The sequence below is a fragment of the Sapajus apella genome, unplaced genomic scaffold, assembly GCF_009761245.1.
Source record: "Sapajus apella isolate SASKATOON/1434 unplaced genomic scaffold, GSC_monkey_1.0 scaffold60, whole genome shotgun sequence".
NCBI classification, from domain to species: domain Eukaryota; kingdom Metazoa; phylum Chordata; class Mammalia; order Primates; family Cebidae; genus Sapajus; species Sapajus apella.
The window spans coordinates 3,458,140-3,484,428 of NW_022437000.1; the positions used below are offsets into that span (position 1 = coordinate 3,458,140).

Genomic DNA, 26,289 nt, shown 5'->3' on the forward strand with positions numbered 1-26,289 from the left:
CACTGAGGGCATGGTCCACAGGCAATTTTTTCATTTTGTGTACTGAACACATATAATTGCTGATATTTCCTGTATCACTACACTTTGGATGTCATTCATTCATTTATTCATCAAATGTCTGCCCTCTTATGTACCAGGCAGTTTTCTAGGCCATGAAGAAGCATTAGCAAAAAATATAAATGTTGTCTTAATCCCTTCCTTATGGATTCGACATATTAGAACAATTTCTTACTTTCTAAGGCCATCTTATCCAGATTTATTTCTTCTCTTTCCCTTGCACATATAGGGCTAGCTTCTGAGACCCCATCTTGGGCTAGACTCTTCTTTTCAATGTTCCAGAAGGAACATTTTACAAGACCCTAAGGCATATTTGAGTAAATAATACTTGCAGGTATGCACAGGGCGTGATTTTTGCTCTGGTTTTGGAATGAATCGAGGGTCTAAATTGTGTTACGTAATTAATTTTTTTCTGGAGAGGAATGCTTCAGTGAGGACAAGAACTTATAGAAGGATCCTTGCTGAAAATTTAACAAAGGCTTCCTTCTGTTGAAGCCAGAGGGCCAAAGCCACGAATTCTGTCCTCCTCAGCATGTCTGCCACCTTCGTACTTAGATGATTTATGTAAAAGCCTTTTGTTGTTTCTCATAATATCATAGAACTTTAAGCCCAAAAAGAAAAAGGAAAAGAATAACAAGGATACTTCTTAGTGAGGTGGCGGGAACACCCAGCCTGCCTGCTTAACCTTCACCCCAAATGAGATTTTCTTTTTCTTTTTAATAAAGTGTATGTACTTTCTCAGTCTTTCAACAGAAAAAAAATATGAGTGTTCCCTTGGGTACACTTTCTGTTAGGAAAGCAAATAACTGAAGGAGACCTCTGATTCAAGAAAATATTTCATAAATATTTCCCAGAAAGACCTGCCTTACTGAGAAGACAGAACAAAAATGGGAAATTCTGAAGTGAAGGCAAGCATTGTCTGCTGAGTGTTCTCACAGAAACATCTGTCTCAGCCCAGCCTGAGTTTGGCAGTTCTTTTCCATCCTGCAGAATGGAGATCCCTAAATACCACTTGGGATAGTTGACAGGCTTTTCTATGCTTCTTTTCCGTCATCCCCAGGACCTAAATCCTGCTTGATAAATACATTTTACTTTCACTAAACAATTATTTATTGAGCAACTACTGTGTTCCAGCTTAGTGCATTTGTGACTTTCTAAAGCAAGGCTTTCTTCTCATTACGGTTTATGTGCAGATATAAAGTGAATGTGGAAATAGTGCAGATGTTTAAAACAGAATTACCAGATCTAAGATAAGAAGGTTAAGTATCAAATGGACACTTTGTTCAATAGCCTGCCAAAATCCTTAGGGTGAAGTATATGAATAGCCCTAAGGGCTGATATACACTGAAGAAAGAACATTGTGTCAAAGGCAGCCAAACAGTTGATCATGGAGTAGACTTGACATTTTCCCAAGGAGGCAGTTATTAATGTATAGTGGTCAACATTTCTCTAGTACTGCGGTTGATATTTTCTAATGCATCTGTTACGAGGTGTGTAAAATTCCTGTAGGGTCATGAGCATGCCATTATAGAATTTGTAGGTGACCACATCGAAGCAGTTTTCTTCAAGACAGGGGGTGTCAAGATCAAGTCTGCATATTGCCTAAGAAGTCATTTACTGATTTCTTTGTACTTGTTCTTTCGTTGTCTGAGATTCCTTGCATAAAAAGAAGTTCCAGAGCTACAGCTCCTGGATATTAAGAGGATGCAGGTGACTGGCAGCATTTCTGCGTCTTGAGAGTGTCTGAGCTTGTGTGAGGGACATGTACTTAGCTTTTCCTGCCCACTGTGCACTGGTCTTGGAAGATCTTGGATCTGAAGACTTCTGATCCAATGGGATTCATTCTTCCTTCTCCTGCTAATGCTGATTAAAGAGTGCTCAGAATCTTTACCAACCTGTAGAAAGTCTTGAAGGGGCAGAACTAGGTGAAGAATTTGGGAGTGGATTCTTGCTCTCTTTAGGCCTCCTTGCTTATCTCTGTTCTTGGAGAGATAAGTGTATAAGATGACAGGAAGCATCTTTTTCTTTACCTTTCCTTATGACAGACATGATGGGCTAAATGGATTCTTACTGTATGAGTCATGCTGGCCAATGATCTTTGGTCTAAAAGATCATAACTTGATAAGTGGGCAAATTATTGTTCAGTTTGGACTTTCTGTTTTGGATTAATGATCATGTGTGCAAATTCATCAACTTATTTTCTTTCCTGGGAGGAATGTCTAATATTACGTTCCTGTGGAATGAAATGTATGGGAAACAACTTAAGTGATGGAATAAAAGTCTGTAGGCCCCAGACAGCAGCACTTTTCTCTCTGTGCCCCTGCTTCTGCCCCAACCAGGCCAGGACCTTCTGACAGTGATAAGAAAGGGATAAGATGGTCTTGTCAGCAGCAGGCAGACAAAATAAAAGTGAACTGACTGAGAAAGACCAGGGCCAGCAACTGCTTTACAGCAATAACCTCAGCAATTGAAGGCCTTCAAAAAAGTCTCAGTTTTAAAGTCCATTCCTGTATTCCAGTACTTCTGTAACCTGCAGAAAAATGACACAGGGTTATATAAAAAGAGAAAGATGGGTGTGGTAGGAAAAGCCTGACACAGGAATCAGAAAATCTGACTTTTAATCCCACCTTTGGTATTTATCGAGTGTGTGCTCTTGGGGAAGTCACACACCTCCGTGAGCTCTAGTTCTCTTCTCTGTAACATGAAGATAACACCCATTTATGGAGCTTTTGTAAGCATTAAATATGTGTGCACTGCTTTGTAAGATAGAATGTCCTCAAAATCTTAGACAGTCTTATGTTCAATAACAATAATAACAGTACAACCTGATTAAGAGTCTCTTTGAGGCAGGGTCTGTTCTCTTGGGCTGCCGATTTGTTTAGACCAAACATAAATGCCACACTTGCTTTAATCCCTCACCCTGTCAGACTTGTGAAAACCTCAGTTGAATATTGACGTGATACTGGCTGTGTATACTTGATACAGGAGCAGGGTTTTAAGGCAGTCATAGTATGACCACAAATATTCATCTTGATCAAGAACAGACAAAAGATACATATGAAAGCCAATACAAATAAGATATATGAATTAAGAAAGATCCCCAATTTAGAAGTTTATATGTCCAAAATAATGCCAAGAAACCACTGTGTGAAATCAAGTCCCAGAACTGCTCATATGTACATGTCATTCCAAGGCAAGAGCTTGGTTTGGACAAATCCCCAGGTGGTTGGCATCATCTTAAATTTAGTTAAATTGCAGGATATGTTGTTTCCAACAACTGGATTTCACGACCTCAATCTTGATGCAGTATAACTGAAGTACAAGCAACGTTTTCAACATCATTAGATGTCCCAGCCATATTTTGTGCTGATAAGAACCACATTGGCCCCCTCAGCTGCTGGCTGGGATTCATCTTTTATTGGAAATTATACTAAAAATAAAATAAATAAGGAAAGTCTCATTTTTTCCCCATGTATGCTAGGTCATGGCACATGTACTATAGTGATCTGATAGATTTCAGGGACAGTGTAAGAATATATTTTCACATTGCTGGATTCAGTTTGGATAACCCTGGTAAAAAAACACTAGGTGCCCAAGAACCAAGATTAATCTTTTAAAAAATGTCAGTGTGTCTCTTACGTTAAGCATCATTTATCAGCAAAGTTTCTATTTTTTCTACTCCCATAGAATCATCTATTAATAAAAACATACCATGGTCTTAGAAGGAGGTTAAAGTCAAATATTTTGCATTCGACATAAGATGCCCAGCTAAATAATCTAATAACTTTCTTCTTTTAACACATGGAGCTAATTTTGCGTCTTCTTGAGAGAAAGTTTGTTTTTCTTAGCTGGGCTTCTGTGTTTGGCCTTAGCATTTCTGTCACCAGCACCCCCCTTCCACCACCACTATTAGGCAGAAACCCCAGCCATGGCATTCAACAAAGAAGTGGCAAACCTCCAAGAAATATATTTCCCACAAACACACAGCTGAGAACATTACAAACTGGGTAGGTCTGGTTTATGTTTGGTTCACCTCTGAATGTCTCACGTAAAACCTCTCAGTTGAATGGACCAGTGGCAATTCAGAAAAATCACTCACGAATGCTAGGATTACTGATGCAACATCCCCCACGTGAGCCTTTGTCTTAGGTTATGGCTTATGGTTTGCTGACAGAGGACATCAGAGAACGGAGACCAGGCTGAGGACAGTTTGCACTGTGTTTAATCATTTGGTGAAAGCTCAAGAGGATTTGTTCAAATTCAGAGAAGTAAAAATCCTCCACTTCAGCACCTCGTTCTGACGGCATGAGAACCAGATGGGTCTGTACATGCACCCTGATTGCTACTGTCTGATGTAGATGACTGGAATTCTGTACGTCTGTACCGTGACATCAGGGGACGCCACAGCCCATGCTTTTGCTTGGTAGACCACACTAAACCTTTTCTAATTAATGGAAGAACGAAAACAGTCATTCAAAAGGCACCTTGTCCTAGTCATTTGTAAATTCATTCCTTAATGAAACATTACATCAGGTTAGCACTTTACAGTTTACAAAGTGCTTTCATTTCCTCATTTAATCCTTAAAATAACCTTGTGAAATACACACGGCTGTTGAAAGAGGCTATGCAGTGGAGGAGAAAATCCAGTGTGCTACCATTTCTGCCTTTAACTTATATATGGTGTTAACTTATATATGGTCTAACGTTGAATTACAGCAAATTACAAAATATATATGTGCCCCTGGACCATGTCTCCTCCTAAGGGGATTATCTTTCTCCACACAAAATTTATGGGGCACTGATTCTCAGACATTTCCATTGACGTACTCATAACGGAACAGAAGAATGACTTTGTTTCAAGTGGGTGAAGGACAAGTATTGGGGAGAAAAGTTTGAATTGCAGGTTAAAATGCAATGTTGAGACATCACATTAAAAAAACCTTAAAATATCTTATCCGTTTTGAAAAATATCTACATGCTTATTTTTGTTCCCCAGTTTTGAGCAAAATTGGCACATTAGAAAGAGAAGCCACAACTATATGCAATGTGTATCCCAGAAACTTACACTATTTCATAATTGCTCAAACAAAAATATTTTCTTTATTCTTTTGTACATTCTACAAGTGTCCAGGGCTAACAATATTAGGGTAATATTGGGGCAGATTTTCCTTCAGGTTGTTTGGCCCAGTGTTTTGGTCAAGGTGACTGTGCTGACAATACAGCTATTGAAGTTATGGTTAACAGGCATCTCTGTGGAGCAAAACTATGTCTGCAGGCTCTGTAGATTTAGGTGCAGTTTTTGTTAGGCTTTCCTTTCAGTTCATCACAAGCAAATATGGTAACAAGACACCTCTGCTTGCAATTCCTTACCCTACAGAACCAAGTCCAAATTCCTTTGCAAGGAAAACAAGGATCATCATCTGGCTCTGCCCTTGTGTCTCTCTTCATCTTTGGCAGCTTGTACTTTTCTTTCCTCCAGCACTTGAATCCTTGTAGTCCCTGAACACATGAGCATTTCTCCATGTCTGCACTTTTGTCCATTTGCACATGCCATTCTCTCCAATATGCTTTTCCCCTGCTAATGAGAATGGGAAACTACTCATCCTTCAATGTTATTTAAAGCATGACTTCTACTAATTGCATTTTAACTCCTGGAGCAGACGGAGGTATCTTCTTTTATGCCTCCATTACACTTGTTCATCTCACTGTGGTACCAACCATAATATATTTTACTGCTTTTCTGTCTGTCTCCTGAGTAGGTTATAAAATATTTGAAAGCAGGAGCCAAGGAGCCATCTGTCATGGTGCCTGACACAGAGCGAGCACTCAAGTGATTGTGGAAGAAACGAAGGATGGACCACATGACTCCACAGCAGTCATTTAAAGTGGTTCTCTAGCTATCACCCCAAAACAGCAGTAAAGAAAGAAAATATACCTTTTCTTTTCCTTCTTCTCTTTAAGTAACAAATTCTATCATTTCAAAAATTATAATCTTGAATATAACATTCTTAAAAAGTGACTTGGCTATACTTTTTGGGTTTGCTAGAAGCAATATTTTGATGAAATGCCATTAGTAACGTCATAAGAATAGAGGATGGTAAATGGCTTTACAAAACACTAAGTTATAGTAAGTCATAATATGCTAAGTTATCAATTAAGTGGTTTAATTGATAATGGGACTTATAAGTTAAAATAGAATAGGAAAAGAGGGAGTTGTAACAAGTAACAACTGTTATAAATAGTACGGGTTATTTTAGCCAGCTTATGACTGTCCTTATTCATCGTTTCATTCATTGTGGTTGTTACAGATGTTAAGCAAGTTGTTGTTAAGGATGGAATCTTCATAATAACTAGCTTTTCTCAACTTCTGAGATATGTTAAGGATTCAGTGACTTGTCACAGGCTTTAATGATGATTATAGTATTCACAACCAAGAAAGCAGGATAACATTAGAAGATCAGGGCTGTGGATGGAAGGCAGGAGCCTGAGTCTGACTACTCTCTGAAGTTATTTATGTTAGAGGATGTTTCAGCTCTTATTAGATGAAGTTCCATATAATTTTATCAGTTATTCTTATCAGATGAACTTCCTTAATTTTGTTGTCTTACTTTCTTTATATTCTTTTTGATAAGAATACTATTTAGAGCACTTTGCATCCTTTGCCAATTTTGGATTGGGAAACCATAAAGAAAAATAAGATAATCAAGGATGCGGCATATCACTAATAGTTGCCTGGGAGTCACAAACACATATAACTTCGTACATGGTGGCACAGGAATTATTGAGAAACTCCGGTGATCTAAGGTAAGTCAAATGTCTGGAATAAAATTAAAGAAGCGAATTACTTTATATGTTCATTAATGGCATTAGATCACACACACACATGTTTACATTTTCATTTCTTGGCGACCAGTTACATTTCAAGGTTGGTACGCTAGCTTGAGATTACATCCTTATAATCACAGAGTATACTCTTATAATCTACGTACAGAGATGCGCCTAAAGCCTAATCCTTTGTGGCCGTAGCTACTATGCATATGGTATGCACCTAAGGCATGTCAATGATACCATACCCTCTAGACAGATAATTCTGATCCCAATTATTATGAGGAATGATAATGTATGTGCTGTTAAAATCCCCATCTCTCTGAATGTTTTTGATTAATGGAAGCACTTTTCACAATAATGCTGTGTGTTGTCTTGTCTCCAAAGGTGGCCCCATAATGAGCTATGTCTTAGGGTGTTCAAATCTTTGTGTAGTGTCCTCCTACATTATATCTAGGCTGGTCTGTGGCTCATGTTACCCATGGAATGCAACAGGAGTGACCCTGTGTCAGCTCTGCTCCTAGCTTTTAAGAGACTGGCAGCTTCTGCTTCCTTCCTCCTGAAATAGTCACTTTTTGGGACCCTTAAACCACTGTGTAAGAAGGCTGGCTATCTTACTGAAGAAACGCTGTGGTTGGCACTGAGCCTATGAGATGAGAGAGGAGCTATCTCTGAACTTCCCAGTTGAGCTTCCTGATGACTCCAGGCCTAGGCAACATTTGATTACAATCTCAGGAAAGACTCCAACAGAGACCATCAGAGGACTCCTGGCCTGACCACTGAATTATGAGAAGTAGTAAATGATTACTCTTTTTTGGAGATACTAGGTATTGGGGTGATTTGTTACATAGCAATAAGTAACCAAAATAGTATTGCAATATTGAAAACGTATCTAAAAATTGCTGGTCTAAAATATACTTTAGAAAATTAAGAGGGCTCAAATTGCTGTTGCTCAGGCTAAGGCTGTTGGAGTCCTGGTCCAACTCTGACTGCAGGTGAGCCTTCTGTGGAAAAGATCCAACAGCTTATTCCCAAGGGTCTTAAGAACCCTGAGCTGACCCAGGTAGTTCAGACATAGAAGATACTTTCAGGGACTCCCCTCACCTTGCTTTGCACAACAGATAGGCCTTGGAAATCAAATTCTTTTTTGATGCTGTTTTGTGTTCCCCAACCCTCATACTTGCAGCAAAATTCCTTTAATCATGTTCTTATATTTCTTGTATCTATCTCTCTTAGAAGTAAAGGGGATGAGAAGAAGAAAGGGTAAAATATGCCAAGATTATGATGTTGTAAGAAATGGAGCCTGGAAAGACCTAGGACTGGGTGGACGAATAAGAAAGAAAAAAAGGCAAAAGAAAATGCATAATTAAGATAAAGTAGCTTTTCCTTAAATCTCAAATCTTTTTTTATTTCTTATAATTTTGGTAATGCCATCTACTTATGACACTCTTTGTGATTTTCAAAGCCCTTTTCCCTTACAGTAGACCGTTTGTTCTTTAGGACAATCCTGTTAGATAAGCAGGACAGTATTCCTCCTAGTTTCGAGGATGCTTTAACAATTACTTACATTTTGAGAATATGTTACATGGCAATTGCATGGTAATTCTATTTGCATATTATATGTAAAACATTTGTATGTGTTCATCTGGATGGATTTTTTTCCCTCAGGTTACTTTGGAGTTAAAAGGTGATCAATACTATTGATCAATATTATTCTAAGGCCTCACTAAAATTTGCTGAAGTTTTCATTCATTTGTTTGTTCATCATTTTAGTTTACTTTTTGTCAAAGTGGGAACGTCTTTTTAAGTAAAATCTTATAAGGAGCCACAATATGTAAAAGCAATACCAGTGGAGCTGTTCTAGTTTAAAGGGAGATGGAAGGATGATTGGAGCCAATGCCCATGGCTTGGGTCTTGGTTTCCTCTTAATCATCCTGCAGTGAATCCTGGGAGAGCCTTTGTAGAACTAGAGCAATACTGAACCCTGCATTTTGATTGAATCCCAAACTTGGTGACCCATGTATGTTTTATTTGACTGAAGCTTTTTTTCTCCAGCAAACACTACTCATTTCTAATCCAACTTAGTGTTTCCTTTTGTCTCTATGGATTTTCTTTTTGCTTGAGCTCCTAGTGGATGTCACTGGAGATTCTTATAAACTCAACCATGGCATAAAATGACATCTTTGGTCAGAATCACCAGTGCCATTCATCCATTTATCCATTCACTGACCTTCCATGCATCCATTCCTTTACTCATCCACTACCCACCCACCTATCCTTCTTTCCATTCAGATATCCTCTAACCACTTACATCTCTACTCATCAATTCATTTGTGCATCCATCATCCATTTCTCATTTACCTACCTTTGTCAGAAGTAAGTGGAAGGATAAGATACAGTAAGATTGTGGTACATGACTATGTATTCATTCATTTATCCATCTATCTATTTATTCAGCCAGTAAACAACAGAAAGTACCTGTCCTCATAGAGCCTGAATATCAGGAATAAACCATGACTTTTATTGGATAACAAAATTATAAATGAAGAAGTAGGCATCTTACTTCACTGCATAGAATTATGCACATGACAGAAACATTTTCCTATTTTAAAAAGGGGATTACTCATAGTGCTAGTTCTACTTTCTAGGGCTTCTGTGAGAACTCAAGAGATAAAACACGAAATAGAATTGCTTGAAGCTCTCTGAGAAAAGATGCCAGTGGAACAAAAAAGACCACAATTAATGCTCTCAGTTACTTAGAATCATGGCCATAAGGCAAAATCCAAAGCTGATAATTCAAGTCCAGAGCCCTAGTTCCAAAACTATCCTCCAGAGAGGAAGAAATGGATGCAAAATTGTGCCCAAAATAATTTATTCTAGTTAAAAAAAAGTAATTTTTGGCTGTAATAGTTTTTATCTGTCTGTTCCTAGGAATGGAGATAGTTGGCCATTATTGGTGGACAGGAAGAAACTGAAGCAAGCTGCTGAATTTACAAGTTGCTTTTTAAAATAAGTTTTACAGCACAGGGAATTCGAGTAGTTTGTCTACTACTCATGACCAGTGTTGAAACTTGGATGCTTATAAATGCTGGGAAAGGTGAGGAAATGAAGTAGTTTTTTAGGCTCAGATTCAGGAAAGAAACCTACCCAGACTCTGGATGTAATGTCTGATAGGAAACAGCATATTCCCCTGCTGCTTGTGGAAATGCCGCTTGATAATGAGTTTTGACCCAATTTCTTTGCTTTTTGCAGCATAATAATTTCAATAGCTGGGGACACATTCTGATGCTTTAAAAAATTGTCTCCTAGATTAAAATAGCCTCTTTATTCTGACCCCATCTTACACAGCACCCCATTCTCACAGTATGTTTTACTCAATTACATAGTGGTCTGATTCACAAAATATGACACTGACCTTTAGACTAATTGTCTTTTAGGGTTTTCTTGGAACTTTTTCCTGGATATATTATATAGTCATAAAAATTCTATTTTCATATTATTTTTAGAATATTTACCTGGATTTATTTTTCCCCCATTGGGTTGCTTTCAAATTAAAAAGTAATTAATATTATTGATCAATGCTATTCTAAGGCCTGATTGAAATTTGAAGTTTTCATTTGTTCATTCATCTATTCTTTTCTTTTTAGTCTTTTTCAAATAGAAGAAGGGAAAATAGGACAGAAACACAGCATTTACACAGCAAGAATAACTAAAAATCTTTACTGATCTGTATTTTTCATAAGCTGCTTTCCAGAATGTGCAATGAGGTTCCCATTTATGTGAGGACTGCAAGGTCAAATTTCAAAACAGTCTCCAGTTTTAATTTGGATCAATTTGGAAGAAAGAATTTGAAAAGCTTTAAAAAAAAAGGGTACAAATGAGGAATGTTATTAGAACCAGCAGAATATAGTGGAAAACGATTCAATTTGAAGCCAGGTGAGAGTTTAATCCTGGTGCTAAGTCTTATTACCTCTGTGAGAGGGCAAGTCTCAGCCTCTCTGAGCGTCCTTTTCCTTATTGGTAAAAAAGAAGTAGTAATTAAATAAGCCAGAAAGATCACAGAAATCTTTCTCAGTTTGAAGATAGATTAGGGAGATGAATCAGGTCGCTTTCACTTTGGTTTGCTACCAAACCAGCAAAAAAGCAGCGCAAAGAATATACCAGAAGTCAGGACTAAAAAAGGTAGAGCTGGATCTCTGATTTCGTGCCCTTGCCTGTCAGCAAGGCCTGCAAAAATAGAAGGTCTCAGTTCCTACACAGAGTGAAGAAACCCCTCTCCACCCTTTTCCTTAGGCTCACGATGTGAAGGGTCACTTCCATGACACCATTTTTACCTTGATTCTCTAGCTATTTTTTTTCTGGACAGCTTCTCAATTGCTGCTGTATTTTCTCTTCTACCTGCCCAGTAGATATTGGGGTTGCCTAGAGATCTAGCATTTTTCTGCTCCCCTCCCTCTGTGGGATCTCCTTTGGATGATCTCACAGTATTTGACAAACTTAGTGCTTTCATGGATTCTGCTGCCACCCTACATACAGAAAGTACTCACATTTCTCTCTAGCCTATGCTTATACCTAATGGACACCTCCACTTGAATATCCCATAGAAAACCTAAATCTGTTCAGCTCAAACTCAACCAATAAACTCAGCCCTCCTCAAACATATTTCAGTAAGTGGAATCCTCACTGCCTCACTCTCTGAAGCTGGAAATTTGAAAATCACCCTTCATGTTTTACCATTTCTATCTCGGTTCAGATTCTCTCTGCTCCTGGACTAGCTCTTGCCTAAATTCATCCTGTATTTCTGCCACGGTGATTTTTTATTCAAATTACATTACATGACATCTTTGTCCAAAATGCGCGGATGACTCTGTATTACCTAAGGGTAAACTCCGTATTTCTTGGTAGGACATATTAGACCCTCCATGGTGGGTCTGCCCCCTCCTTTCCCGTCTTTGTTCCCTGACACCTTTATGTGCAACAGATGCCCCACCCACGGCAAATGAGCCCCAGTTCTCCAGACTCGGCATTTGCTCTCTCACTTACGAAACTTTTAACATTTTTCCTGCTCTTTCTCATTTAAATGCTGTTATCCCTTTTACAACCATGTCAGGCTTCTCCACTTCAGAATTCACTTCAGAATGTCTTTCCTGGGGAAGCTTTTCTAGACCCCACATGGCTGGAATGTCTGTTCTTCTACAGCACTTTTGAAATACTCCTTTCAAAGCATTAGTCTCACTATCCTGTGGGTGCTTATTAATTTTTCCCTCTCCCTTGCTAGATATTAAGTGGGCTTCTTGACAGCAAGGAATCTTCTTTAATTGGTTCACCGCTAGCCCCAAGCATATTACCTGGCACATAGTAGGAGCTAAAGAATGCTTTTTTAAAAAAGTGAATGCATTCTACAAATCCAAGCAATGTGCCACGTGCACTGTTGTCTTGCCCCTGTGTCATTATAAATTTTTTTTGCTGTGTGATAAGGTTTTGTACCCAACTACATTGAAAGTTTGGGTGAGAAATAACTAATTTTATTTTATTTTTTATTTTTATTTTTTTAGTGCAAACTTAGGGCTCTTTATTCAGGCAGTAAAGTAAGGAACAGCAAAGTGGGAGGGCTACACCATCACCGTGGCAGCAGAAAGCCTCAAAAACATAAAGTCCCTCGACTTCTCTGTTGGGTAGACGCTTCCTAGCTGGGGACAAACACATCTAAACTGGCTGAGAACAAGGCCAGGTCCTGGCCACGCTGCGGAAGGACGGCAGGGTGCGTGGCCTCTGGTCAGTCCAGGAAGGGCTTGGTGAGGGCTTCCACCAGCTTCTGCTTTTCAGCCCACTCTTCAGCCCGTATGCCTGGCAAGCCTCTTTCAGCACGGGCACAGTGAACTTGCCCAGCGTGCCCTTGTTGATGTGGGTCTTCAGCTCCTCTTCTGAATACTCCACCTTGGGACTTTTGCTTCCAGAACCTTCATTATCGTGTTTTCTCTTGGTCACTTTCCCTTCAGGATTGTAATCTGGTGGGTAAATAAGCTCCTTAAATTCATCCACCAGGGAACCCAGTCTTTTATTCATTGCTTCAACCTTGGGCAATGTCAGGTCCACTGCTTGTTCAGCCTCCATCAAATCCAAGGCCAAGGCCTCCAGGTTCCTGAAGTGTTGCGGCAGCATGGGGTTCTCAAAGCTGTCACTTCTGTATGTGAAGCGGAGCTTCTCAACAATAGCCTTCATCTTGTCCACCTGCTCTGGAGTTGCCATGAATTTTTTCAGTAAAGGGCATCTTCCTTTTACCATCAGCAAATGGTAAAAAGACCAGCTGAAAGCCAGGAGTCACCTGAATTTTCTGGTCATCCAACTCCTCATCCTGTAGAACCAAACCCACAAAATAAGGGGGGATGTTCCTCCGGGGTGTATATCTGCACAATGCTGTGACTTCCTTCTCCAGACACTTGATGAGCAGAGCACCGAACAGGGTTAAGCTTCCAATCACCAGTGGCTCCTCTGGGTACACCAACAGGGAGGGTCTCAGGTAATGGTGCTTCGTCAACATTACCAAGGGCTTGAAGCCTTTGAGCATCAAACCTGGATCATCAAGTCATTTTAGCTCTTCTGTTTCCTCTTTCTCCAGTATAATCTGATGACTTCCCATAGATCTGTGACCTCTTGGTATCGCTAGGCAGAAGCAAACCGCCTGTACTTGTATTAAATGTCTGGGTCTTGGTTTTCACTGGTTCATTTGTTTCCTGATAGAGCTTTATTGGAGGAGGCTTGAGAGCCTTCTGGACCAGGTTATAAATGCCCACAGAGATCACTGTATCTTTGCTGACCTTCAGCTTTAACCTGCTGAGTGCTCGCTTCCTGGTCTCCTTGGTGCGAACCTTCTGCAACAGGTCTTCTAGCTTGCTGGATTCCTCAAAGTGAACCCTGAGGTCCTCATCCTCTGCTATTGATAATATCTCTGTACAACAAGGATATGTCAAAGCCCCCAGGTTTCTTCAGGTGCATCAAGTCAAGGAAGATACCTGTATCTAGGAGATCACCGGCTTTGGTCTTCACCTGGCTGGCTTTGGCACTGTCATTGCCGCGGGGGTTGTCTTCATTGGTGAACAGCATGATCCTCTTATGACTCATCTTGAACTGGATATCACTAAAGAGGTTGGCACACACCCACAGCACTTCAAGTAGCCAGATCCGTGGCCCATCAGTCTTGAAAACGTTTTTGTCCCTGCTGCTCCTTACATGGTCAAGCTCTAGAATTCGTTTTGCACCTGGATTATCCAACTCCTGTAAGACATTAATACTTTTAAAATTCACTGAATTTTTGCCTTTCTCGGTACCATAGAACACCACTGCCAAGAGATCTCGATCAGTGCTTATGACCTTACTGATGTACACACTTTGGATACACTGCATGCTCATGTCAAAAGGAGTCAACTCATCTTCACTCTGAGATTCAAACGTAGCCCTGGAAGCATCAAACAAAAAAATCAAACCATCTCTTCCTGCATATTTATAGTCTCCACTTGTTTCAAGGTTCTCTTCTTGTTCTTCTTCTACTTCTTCATTGCCCTAGGTTTTGTCATAGGACTCCCACACTGACGTGTTGGCTGCTGCTCACTTTGGCACAGGGAAGGGGCCAACTTGGACAGAAGAGGAGAATGCACGCAGGTGCAGGCCCAGTTCTCCCTCCCAGTTGATGCTCCCTACATCATCACACATGTACGCGCTCCTTAGCGTCAGGCAGGCACACTTTTAAAAAACTTTTTTTTGAAGCTTAAAAAAAAGCGCTAAATAATATTTAATTGTAGAAGTAGAGAATAAGTTGTGAACAACTACTTAGGTTGTGATTCTTTATATCTCCTTGTGTAATAATCTGAGTTCTTCAGAGAAACAGAATCAATAGGATATATATGTGAAGAAATGTATTATGAGAATTGGCTCACATGACTATGGAGACCAGGAAGTCGCATGATTTGCCACCTGCTGTGTGGAAAACAAGAAAAGCTGGTGGTGTAATTTAGTCTAAGTCTGAATTCTGAGTCTGAAGGCCTGAGAACCAGGGGGCCTGATGGTGAAAGTCCCAGTCTGAGTCCAAAGGCCCAAGAACCAGGAGTGCTGATGTCTGAGGGCAGGAGAAGATGGGCGTTCCAGCTCAGAGGGTGAATTTGCCCTTTTCCCACATTTTTCATCTATTCAGGCCCTCAACCCACGTGGGTGAGAGTGGATCTTCCTAATTCAGTCTACTGATTCAAATGATAATCTCTTCTGGAAACAGCCTCACAGACACACCCAGGCATCATGTTTTATCAGCTGCCTCAGTATCCCTTAGTCCATCATGTTGGCATGTAAAATTAACCATCATACCTTGTTATAAGTGAAACAGGCCCTCAATTTTTCTTTTCGACAGATGAATGAATGTCAGATGATTTAGAATGAAGCAAATAGACACAATTAGGAGCTTGCGGAAGCCTCCATGTGCCATTGTCCACTTTCCCTCCTATTGCCATTGCAAATGAGGCTGCCTTCAAAGGAATTTTACCTCGATTTATTTTCTGGCTCATCTGCTGATGCTGCAGTAGTAGATGCAATAGGAGAGGGAGCATCGAATAGGCTAACTAGGAGGAAGACAAATTTAGGAGAAAGAGAAGCAAAAGTATAGGCTAGGAGAGGCCTATGCTTAATCCAGCATTGGTTAACCGTTGGGCAATGTCATTAACCATGGGAGCAATATTATTTCAACAGGGGGGAGCCGAGTGTAGATGAGGGGAGATGGGTCTTTGTGAGGTGTGTCAGTTGGGTTTATGAGGCTCGGTTTCAGCTAGCTGTGGAGAGGAGTGTGATGATAAGAGAAAAGGCAGCCTGTTGGCAGGACCCCTGCAGGAAGCTGCTGGAACCACTACCCAGAGCACAGATAACACTGACAAGTCACATGGCAGGAACTGTTTTCATAGATCTTTTCAAACGCAATAAGTGGATCTAAAATAGAATTTTAAGCTCCCGCAACACCCTGACATCAGAAAACCATGAATAAATAAAATTACAAAATCAGAACGCAATTCAAAGGGATTCCATGTGATAATACCTTTTTCAATAAATGCTGCAGAAAAAAAATTGTGTGATAAGACCGTATCGTTTCAATTTTCTCCTCGGGGATTTTATATCCATATGCTTTTATGTATAAAAATGTGATTTTGAAAAAAGCCCTGCCACTGAGACACCTGGGTTCCCAGTAGGTGTTCACAGTAGGACGAGGTATGGAGGGGCTGGCAGCATATGTGCCAGGCAGACCGCATTTCCTTATGACATTTTGTGGGACAGGAAAAACTCTTGCCTGTCACCTCCTTCAAGGGACTGCCCTTTGTATAAGATTCTCCCCCCAGGGATTTTTCCCTTGGGTTAAGGTATATTTCTAGGAAGTTCCAGCTAAATCACAAGTACATTAGCAGGGATGAGCAGCACATTAATCCAATTACAGGAGTAAAGACCTTAATGCAAATTTTTCTAAACTGTATTTTACAGAATATTATTTCTGAGGCATATTAAGTAAGCAAAGGGGGATCTGTGGCCAGACAAGCTTGGCAAACCCTGGGTTAAATAGACACAAAGGATTCTTGCCCTACTTCTCTTCCTCTTCTCTTTTTTCCTCTTCTTCCTCTTCCTCTTCTTTTCTCCCATTCTCCTCTTCTTCCTCTTCCTCTTTCTCCCTGTGTCTCTTTCTTCTTCTCCATCTCTTTCTTCTTCTCCATCTCTTTCTTCTTCTTTTAACTATGAATTCCTAAAGGCTTTATTACATGTAGAGTGAATTTCCAAGGAAAGAATGTAGTCAACAGTTTCCAACTTACTTGAATATGAAAAGTGTTTTATTTGTGAGTTCAGAGAAGCACACTTTGGTAAATTTTGTCTCTGCAGCAATTAGATGATCACACCTGAATCTTGAGAAGCGCGATGTCCGAAACCCAGGTTCTGGATTCTCGTGAAGTGGGCGGCTGCGTGGATGAGACACTACAGGGGTCCAGCAACCAATGGCTGCAGGAAGAGTTTTCCAAACTTAGCAGGGGACGTAGCAGAGGTCAGAGGGCTCCGGAAGGCAAACCTTCCTTAGCTCCCAGTCTTGCCTTCTGAGGAAAGCCAGGTAGGAAGGGCAGGTGGAAAGAAACAGCAGCGATGTGTTTTCTCTGGGCTCCAGTTTCAGATTTGGTTTTGAGCTCAACTCAGTAACAGATGACACATCTGATCTGAGAAGATATGGTTAGGGATGAGTTTGGCTCTTCCCTAAATTGACAGGTCCTCTTGGAGAGTGGATTATCCTTAAGCGTGTTAGGTATTTCGAGGCCCAGGATGGCCTCACCCAGCTCTCCTGGAAGGGCTCTGTGTTCCTAGTGCTGCAGAGGACAGGCAGGGAGCATGACAAGATGTAAAGATCATGGGCCTTGACATTAAAAAGGATGGATTTGGAAATTTAGATACACATGTAAGTCTGAGCCCTGCCACTTGCCCCATTGATGACTTGCTAAATTACTTTAACTCTGTACCTCGGTTCTTTTCCTTGGTGAAATGTGAGTATATGAGCTTGAGTTGCAGTGGTCGCATCTGTCAAATAACAGAGTTACACCAGACGTGTAAAATTATTTTTAGTTCTGATGTTCTAAATTAGATTTAAACACATGCATGCACACACACACACATGAACACACAAATAGTTTATCATTTATACATCTATACATCATTTATATATCATTTATACGCACACACATAAACAGTTAAACCATTTTTAGTAACAAGGAACTGCCTAATTTCTGTGGTCTGATGAATATATTTTTCTGCTCACATCTCTTGTGTATTTTTGTCTTATATATATACAGACTCTAGAACAAAAGAAGTTCTTTTAGATATGGAGATAATGTCTACTAAGATGATTTAATTAAGCAGAAACATCTGGTGGTTTAATGTCTACATTTTCAGGGTATTCTTTGAATAACTAATGTATGCCCCATAACGAAATGCTGAGTTCTAATTTCTGATAATAAGAAACATTGTTTTGAAGGTTAGTTGTTCCAGTGTCCATGAATACTTATTAATAACAGTTATTTGTCATAGTCATTTTTATATTTGCATGGCAATATTTTTGCAGGGCTCCAACCATTCACAAATGCTGTTTTGCTAACTCACAAATAAAGTTCTGGGAGAAATAAGAGAGTGTTTGGCTACTTATTCCTATTTTGCTAGATGTGGAAGCAGCTTCCTTGGAAGCTTTGAAGTTAGAGATATGACTTGGAATTAAGCCAAAAACTGAACATAGTTCTTCTCATTTCCCAGTCTTTGATTTGCCAACCCATGAGTAATGACTTAGCACTTTATATTAATAATGAGGACGATGATTATAATAATAGCTTTTGAGTTTCCTGTTTTGAGCAATTCAACCTGCCTACCCCAAGCCCTTCATCCATTTTTTAAAAATAGGCACATGAGGCCAGAGCCTAATTAACAGTCAGGATCACTTTTTCCTCTTTTACTCGCAATCACTGGATACTGTTTTGTCTTAGAAATGTCCATTAAGTTCACCCTCCCCTCTCCAGTTGCTTTGCTGTTTCCAATCATTACTTCATCACACAATATATGGATTTTTAGAAGCAGCTTCCTGGCTTGCTTCTCTGCCTTCAGCCTCATTTCTTTTCACTTCACACTGGGCACCATTGCTGCAATACTATTCCAAAGATACGCCTTTCCTTTTGTCACCCTTCCCGGGAGCCTACAGTCCATGCGTTAGCCCAATCCCTCTGTCTGACTTTTGAGGCTTTCCATACCTGGGACTTGTCTTAGCTCCAGCTTCCATAACAAAATCCCATAGACTGGATGGCTTAAGCAACAGAAATTTATTTCTTACAGTTCTGGAGGCTGAGAAGTACAAGATCAAGGTACTGGCAGAGCTGGTTTTATTCTGAGGCCTCTTCTTCTGGATTGTAAGTGGCCACCATCTTGCTGTGTGCTCACATGACCTCTTTTTTTGTGTACCCATAATAAGAGAGAGAGAAAGAAAGACAGAGCGTGAACTCTCACTGGTGTCTCTTCTTAAAAGGGCACTAATCCCATTGGACAAGAGCCCCACCCTCTTGACTTTATCTAACCCTAATTACCCCCTAAGACTCTTTAAATGCTATCATATTGGGTACTAAGGATTCAGCTTATGAATGTTGAGGGGACATAAAGGTTCAGTCTATACAGGGTTCCTTCAGTCACTCCCCTCCTTTTTCTGCTGCTCCTTGGTGTGCATTGTCATCTCTAGTTTTCTCATGCTAGCACTTCCCCTCTATATGCAGTGATTTTTCTCTGCATGCATCTATTTCTGCTGCTTACCAGCCTTGTCCCTCTCCTGATTCCCTGTTTACCTGTTTTATTCAGAGGATGTCTTCTTTCCTTGTATTTCTAATTGAATAGATCCTTTAAGGTCCACCTCAAATCGCACCTGTCCCAAAGCTAATCTCCAATTCATAGGATTATCCTTTCTCTGAACTCTCACAGTTATAGTCACACTGTAATTCAACACTTAATCATTCTCTAACTCTTTTATAGTATTTGTGAAATATCTTACTGGAATTTATACTCTACAGTGCATTTTCATGTTCATAGCCTCATGTGATTCTCTCACTGAGGTAGAAATTATTATAATTTCTATTTAATACACAAGAAAATTGAGGCTCAGTGAGGTTAAATGACTTACCACTGGTTATAAAACTAGTAGCTCAGTGTACAGATGCAGTTTTCTGACTCTAAGTCTCGTAGTTCATCTACTCATTGCTTACTCCATTTTATGAGTCTTTATACAAGTTTTATTCTTTCCTATAGTAATTTAGGTTGTCTTGTGTCTTATGAATCTCTACAGGTAGGATTAAATTCTTTTGTGTGTGTGCATTAGGGGAAAATGAATACAGTTAATTTCTATGAGGGAGTTTAGAGGTTTATTCCAATTGCATTTCTTCATGCCAAATCATAAACTAGGTAATTCTGTAATAAATTGTTGTATATCTATTGAATAAGTGGAGAAATAGAAATAATGACTTAATTTCTCCATTCTGTCTATCTACTAGATTAGATGATTTCTCTTTATTTTTTCTCAAGTAAAAAGTGTTAATCATAAGCTCTTGGCAAATACAATGCATTTATTCAACAAAGGAAGATAGATACCAATTTTGTTTTGTCGCAATTGCAATGTGTATATCTAAGTTTCTCAGTACCTGATCTCAGTATATTTTGGCCTCCCACTCAGCAGATGAACTCAGAGGGTGTAGCCAATAGGTGGGGGTGAGGGAGTGTGAAATAATTTAGTAGTGGAAACCCACCAATCACACCTGACCCCAATCCGTCCAGACATAGTGCAAAGAAACCACTTACAAATTCTTTTAGAGTGATACCAAATCAGAAACGTTTAATGTGCACTGAAAAAGCCAAGTTAAGAATCAAGTTCAGACGTTAGAGGTGTGATATCTACAACTAGAGCCAAGTTAGAAAAGGGTTGGCCCTTTATGCGGCCAAATTAAACAAGACACAATTGAGGCTAACTCATCCCTCTGGGCACTTGTAAAACCTACACGTGGGAACTTTTGAAAATGAAGTTAGCACCGATTGCGTCTTATTTTGCTTGGCTGCTTAATGGGCTAACGCTTTAGGAATTTGGCTCTGACCGGAGATATCACACTTTTATGTGTCTGACCTCCTCCTTCAACTTTCCTTTTTTTGGTGTATATATAGAATTTAAAATATCAGATGCGGTGTTACATGATTAAGTTTAAAAAGAGTAAATGACAAAAAGAAAATATGAAAAAGAGCAGAATGTGCTTCAGTAACAATGTAATTAGACTACCAGGGACATACTGCCTTCTTTGTGGTCTACTTCACGTTTAGTGGTTGAGTTGGATAGTACTGGTTGAGATCACCAATGAAGCTACTTGGGGGAATTCCCAAACCAAGCCTTGTTCACTCACTGCCATTACATTCATAGGCAAACATGCTTAAAAGGGGGCTGCAGGATACGTGGGCATAACAAGGCATGAGTTAAGAGGTGCACAGCAGACAGCCAATGTACTTTAGCCCAAAGATAGCTCTTGTCCAACTGCCTCAGTGTTTTAAGCTAACAGATCATGTGTCATTACTGAAGGGCTGGTAGCTCCTGGGGCTGCAGGCACAGATAGCAAAGAGGATGTTGAGAACATAATAAAAAATTGCTTTCAAGGGTGTTTTCCTACTAAGATGTTCTATGTTCTACCTGTCAGCAAACCTCCACTGCTTTGAGGCTGTAAATTTAAACACCTACTTGTCAATGCAGCGTTGGCTGCATAGATTATCAAGGAAACATTTCACAGCATTTGATTATCTTGTAAATCTTTATTGCAATGCAATAAAGCAAGCATCTCTACTGAAATCTCCTATGTACCCAATTTTGGGCCACTATTCCAAATGGCCTCTTTCTGAGACACATACATAGAGAAAATTATACTTTATTTTTGGTCCAATAACCAAGTAATTATACTTAACTGTTCCTTTAACAAGGCATTCAGTTGAAAGACATTAAAAGCTTAATAAGTAAGGTGTATAGTTATCCTTATATTTTCTGGACTTAGGTCCTACAGATTTGTGTGTGTGTTTTTTTTTTGAACGTTTATGTTTTTCAGCATTCATGTGGCTGTGTGGGAAATAGCTTCAACTGCTCACTGTGATCTGATTTAAGGTTTTATTCTTAAGCCATAAGGTTGATTATATCACAAAATTGATGAAAGGGTATTTCCTACTGTCAAACTTTCGGCAAGACTCAGTGCACTGAGCTCAGGAAAGGGCATTGTAAATATGTACATCTTAATTCTTACTCAGTCCTTTTCTTATTGTTGTGCAGCTAAGGGTAATTCTTTTAAATTTTTTTTCATTTTTTATTTGGCAGTTTCATGCTGAGGTAAATGTTGGCAAATGAACAAATAGCTTCTGTTCCAGGTTCTCTGTGGTTCCATTCCAGGTCAGTCCCAGGATCTTGGCATGATTTGAGAAGTTTCTCCTGGGCTCCACCATTTCTAGCCAAGGAGACGTCTGGGAAGCCAAGCTCAGGAATGTAGCCATTCCACTGAACCATTTCCATGGAATGACTCACTTGGAAATCTATTTTTCCTCTGTGAGATTTCCTGGACCTATCTATTACTGAAATTCCTAAGCAAAAGATACCATTTCAGGACTTGACCATTGTTTTTCGTATGTATGTGTATGATATATTTTTTCTTTGAAAACTGAGGATGGCTTTACTAAACATCTGTTGCATGAGTCTATATTCCTCAGGACTCACTTCTGAAAATCTAAGATTCCTTTAAAGTGGTTCATGCTGTTGAGTGACTGAATCTTTACTTTTCTGTTTCTGCAAGCCTCATACAATTTATTTTATTTTCAAAATAGACAACTAAAAATTGTATTATCTCGTACATGATATTTCAGGTCATGCATACATTGTGGAATGGTTCAATAGAGCTAATTAACATATCCATTACCTCACATACGTTATCATTTTTTTTTTTTGTGGTGGGAACACTTAAAATCTATTCTCTTAGCAATTTTCAAAGTACAGTACTGTTATTACCTACAGTCACTACATTTTACAGTTGATTAGGAATATATTCTGCCACTTTAATGGAAATTTTGCATCCTTTGACCAACCTCTCCCCAACCCCCACATATGCAGCCCCTGTTAATCACTATTCTACTCTCCACTTAGATTAATTTGACTTTTTAGATTCCATATATATGTGAGATTATGTGGCATCTGTCTTTCTGTGCCTGGTTTATTTCACTTGACAGAATTTCCTTCTTTTTTAAGGTCGAATAATATTCCATTGCATATATTTAGCATATTTTCTTTATCCATTGATCCATTGATGAACACTTAGGTTGAGTGAGTTCATATCTTAGCTATTTGCCAATAATGGTGTGATAAACATGGGAGTGCAAATATCTCTCTGACGTACTGATTTCATTTTCTTTGGATATATGCCCAGTATTGGGATTGCTAGATCCAATGGTAGTTGTGTTTTTAATATTTTTGAGAAATCTCCATACTGCTTTCTGTAATTACTGAACTAATTTACTCCCACCAACAACGTGAAAGCGTTTTCTTTTCTTCATATCTTCACCAGCAATTATCTTTTATCTACTTGATAATATATATTCCAATAGGTGTGAAATGATATCTCATTATAGTTTTAATTTACATTTTCCTGATGATTAGTGATGTTGAGCATTTTGTTATATTCTTACTGGCCATTTGTATTTAGTCTTTTGAGAAATGTCTAATCAAGTCCTTTAACCATTGTTTAATTGTGTTATTTGTTTTCTTGCTATTGAATTGAATTCCTTGGATATTTTGGATATTAACTTTTTATCAGATGTAAGAATTTGCAAATATTTTCTCCCATTCCACAGGTTGTCTCTTCACTCTGTTGTTTCCTTGGCTTGCTTTTTAATTTAATGTAATCTTATTTGTCTATTTTTGCTTTAGTTGCTTTTGCTTTTAAGGTCATATCCTAAAAAATCATTGCCCGGGTCAATGTCATGGAACTTTTCTGCTAAGTGTTCTAGTAGTTTTACAGCTTCAGATTTCACATTTAAGTCTTTAAGCCATTTTGAGTTGGTTTTTGCATATAGTACGAGATAAGGGTCTAATTTCATTCTTGTGCATGTGGATATCCAGTTGTCTCAGTACCATTTATTGAAGAGACTGTCCTTTTTCCATTGTGTGTTCTTGGTACTTTGTTAAAAATCAGCTGACTGTAAGTACATGTTTTTTTCTTGAGTTCTCTCTTCTGCTCTATTGGTCTATGTATATGTTTTTATGCCAATACTAGGTTGTTTGGATTACTGTAGCTTTGAAGTTTATTTTGAAGTCAGGTAGTGTCAAACCTCCAGTGTTGTTCTTTTTGCTTGAGATTGCTTCAGCTATTTGGGGTCTTTTCTAGTTCCATATGAATTTTAAAATTCTTTTCTCTACTTGTGTGAAAAATGCTGTTAGAATTTTGATAGGGATTACATTGAATCTGTAGATCACTTTGGGTAGTATGGACAGCTCAACAATATTAATTATTTCAATCCATGAACCTGGGATGTCTTTTCACTTATTTGTGCCTTTCTCTATTTCTTTCATCAGTGTTTTATAGGTCTGAGGGTGCTGGCTGGATGACTAAGGCTACAGGAACTGGGCCAGTTGGGATGGACCTGAAGCCTGGCCTGTGGAGCCCAGCCTTGTGATACCTAATCCGTCAGACTGGCCTAGAACCTGGGGTTGCAAGATCCTATTTGTGGCTGGTGCGGACTTAGAGGCTCAGTTCATGGACGCTGGCCTGGAGCCTAGGGCCGCAGGGGTTGGCCTGGTGCTGAGAAAGCCTTGTGCCTGTATCTCAATGCATAGGCCCCTAGCCTGCAGGTGCTGGTTTGATGACTTGGGCTCTGGGTGCCAACCTGGTGCTGGATCATGCCTGAATCCTGAGGGTGTGGGGGTCAGTCTGGTGCTGGGGGTGGTCTAGAGACTGGGATGGCTGGAATTGGCTTAGTGGTGGAGTAGCTCAGAGACTGAGTCTACATTGCAGGCCTGGAATTTGGGCCTATGGGATCCAGCCTTGTGCCTGGGTGGGCCTGGAAGTTTGGTCTGTGGGTACTGAGCCAGAGTCTGGGTCCATGTGGACCTGCCCAGTGCTGGGTTTTACTGGAATAGAATGGGTAGTGAGGTTCAAGGCAAAATGAACCCCTTTCTTTCATTTCCTCAAGCAGAAGGTATCTCCTCTCCAGTCTGTGCTTCCTGGACATGGGGGAGAGGTGACGTGGGTAATGTGAAACTTTCTTTCTGAGCCTCTTCAATGTGCCTTTCTCATTTCTGTGCCACACCCAGGTGCTGTAATCTCTTACTTGGTTTCTTTGCCTCTTGTGAAGGTATTTTCATGCATGGATAGTTGTTCAAATCAATGTTTCTGTAGGAGGCATGAGTGCCGGAAAATTCAATTCCACCATCTTGCCAACATTTTTTCACGTAATTTTTCTTAATATTGCTAATAGTCTTTATAACTTTGTAATTGATTTATTTTCCTGTTTGGAGCATTAAAATGTACAGTGATAGACAAATGATAGTATATTGGAAAGACTTCATCTAAAGATATGAGAAATTAAAGGGAATGTTATGCATTCACCAGATATTCATTATATAACTACTCTGTGCAAGGTGCATAGTAAATGAATATTTACTAAGGACATTTATATTTTGGAATGATCTAGATATCATATGACAGTGATTGGAATGTCCTTTATTTGAATGAACATTGTTACTCAAGCCATACGTAAAAGGATTTCCTGAGAGAAATGAATCTATTGCTTGAGTTTGAGAAAAGTAGTCTTGATTTAGTGGAAATATAGTGGAAAGAACCTTTTCTAAGGATGAGAAAAATGGCAACAATATAGAGAAATAAAAATTTAAAAAGGGCTAAATCAAGTATGCATTTACCACTCAATAGCTTTGCCTAATTGACTTTACATAAGACAATATGTTTAATGTCCTGAAAAATGGGGAGAATGAAATAGTGATGGCAGGGAGGCACGGGTACTGAAAAGCTTTAAAGACTGTGGCTAGGAAGTCAAAGGGACAATAGTTGAGAGATTGATTTTTACACTCTTTTCTTTATGTTTAGACCAATCTTTGGGAGTGGTAGTGTTTCCCTCTTTGATTTGTTAATTAGATCACCTTAATTAAGGATCACAAATGTGAAAGACAACATATGGTATTCCTAAGAAAAGCAATTGATCTACTCTCAGTGCCCAGTGAAGTGCCTAGAATGTGATATTTGCTCAATAAGCAAGGAATGTTCAGATGAATGACAGGTTCCGAGTAAGTTCAACTCTTCACTTCCCTGAGCATTTATTGCACATACTCACTGTTGATCACAAATTCCTCTTTAACTGAATAATCACTACTCTTTATATTTTGAAATCTCACCCTTGATCAATTCATAGAAACTCAGAAACTTTCCCAAATAGGAATAGTTCATCTGAAGAGTGGTAAACAAGATATTAAGTTTGCATAATGGCAAACAATTATGCATAAAAATTGTGTGCAATGACTTAGAAAGAATAAAAAAACACTTGACAATTTTTAACCTGCATCTGGTTCTTTAATTGTTTTGGCATGTGAGAATCAGAGAGTCATGCAGGGATGCAAATATTAGCACATCTGAAGACTGCCACATTACTGCTCAGATGTCTTTTTGGTATACCTCTATGCTGCAGAATAGACTCAAAATAGCAAAAAGTGTCAGTGTTCTCATATTTGAAATGACTGAAGGTAGTTTTGAACTTTCACTGAAGCAAGTGTCATGGGGTTAAAGACATCTACCAAGACTGCAATGAACC

The 26,289-nt window shown here is 39.3% G+C and overlaps 1 pseudogene; it reads right to left on the minus strand.

Annotated features, from left to right (window-relative positions):
* Positions 1-12,658: 12,658 nt before the first annotated feature.
* On the minus strand, positions 12,659-14,506 carry LOC116528780 (annotated as a pseudogene).
* Positions 14,507-26,289: the final 11,783 nt, after the last annotated feature.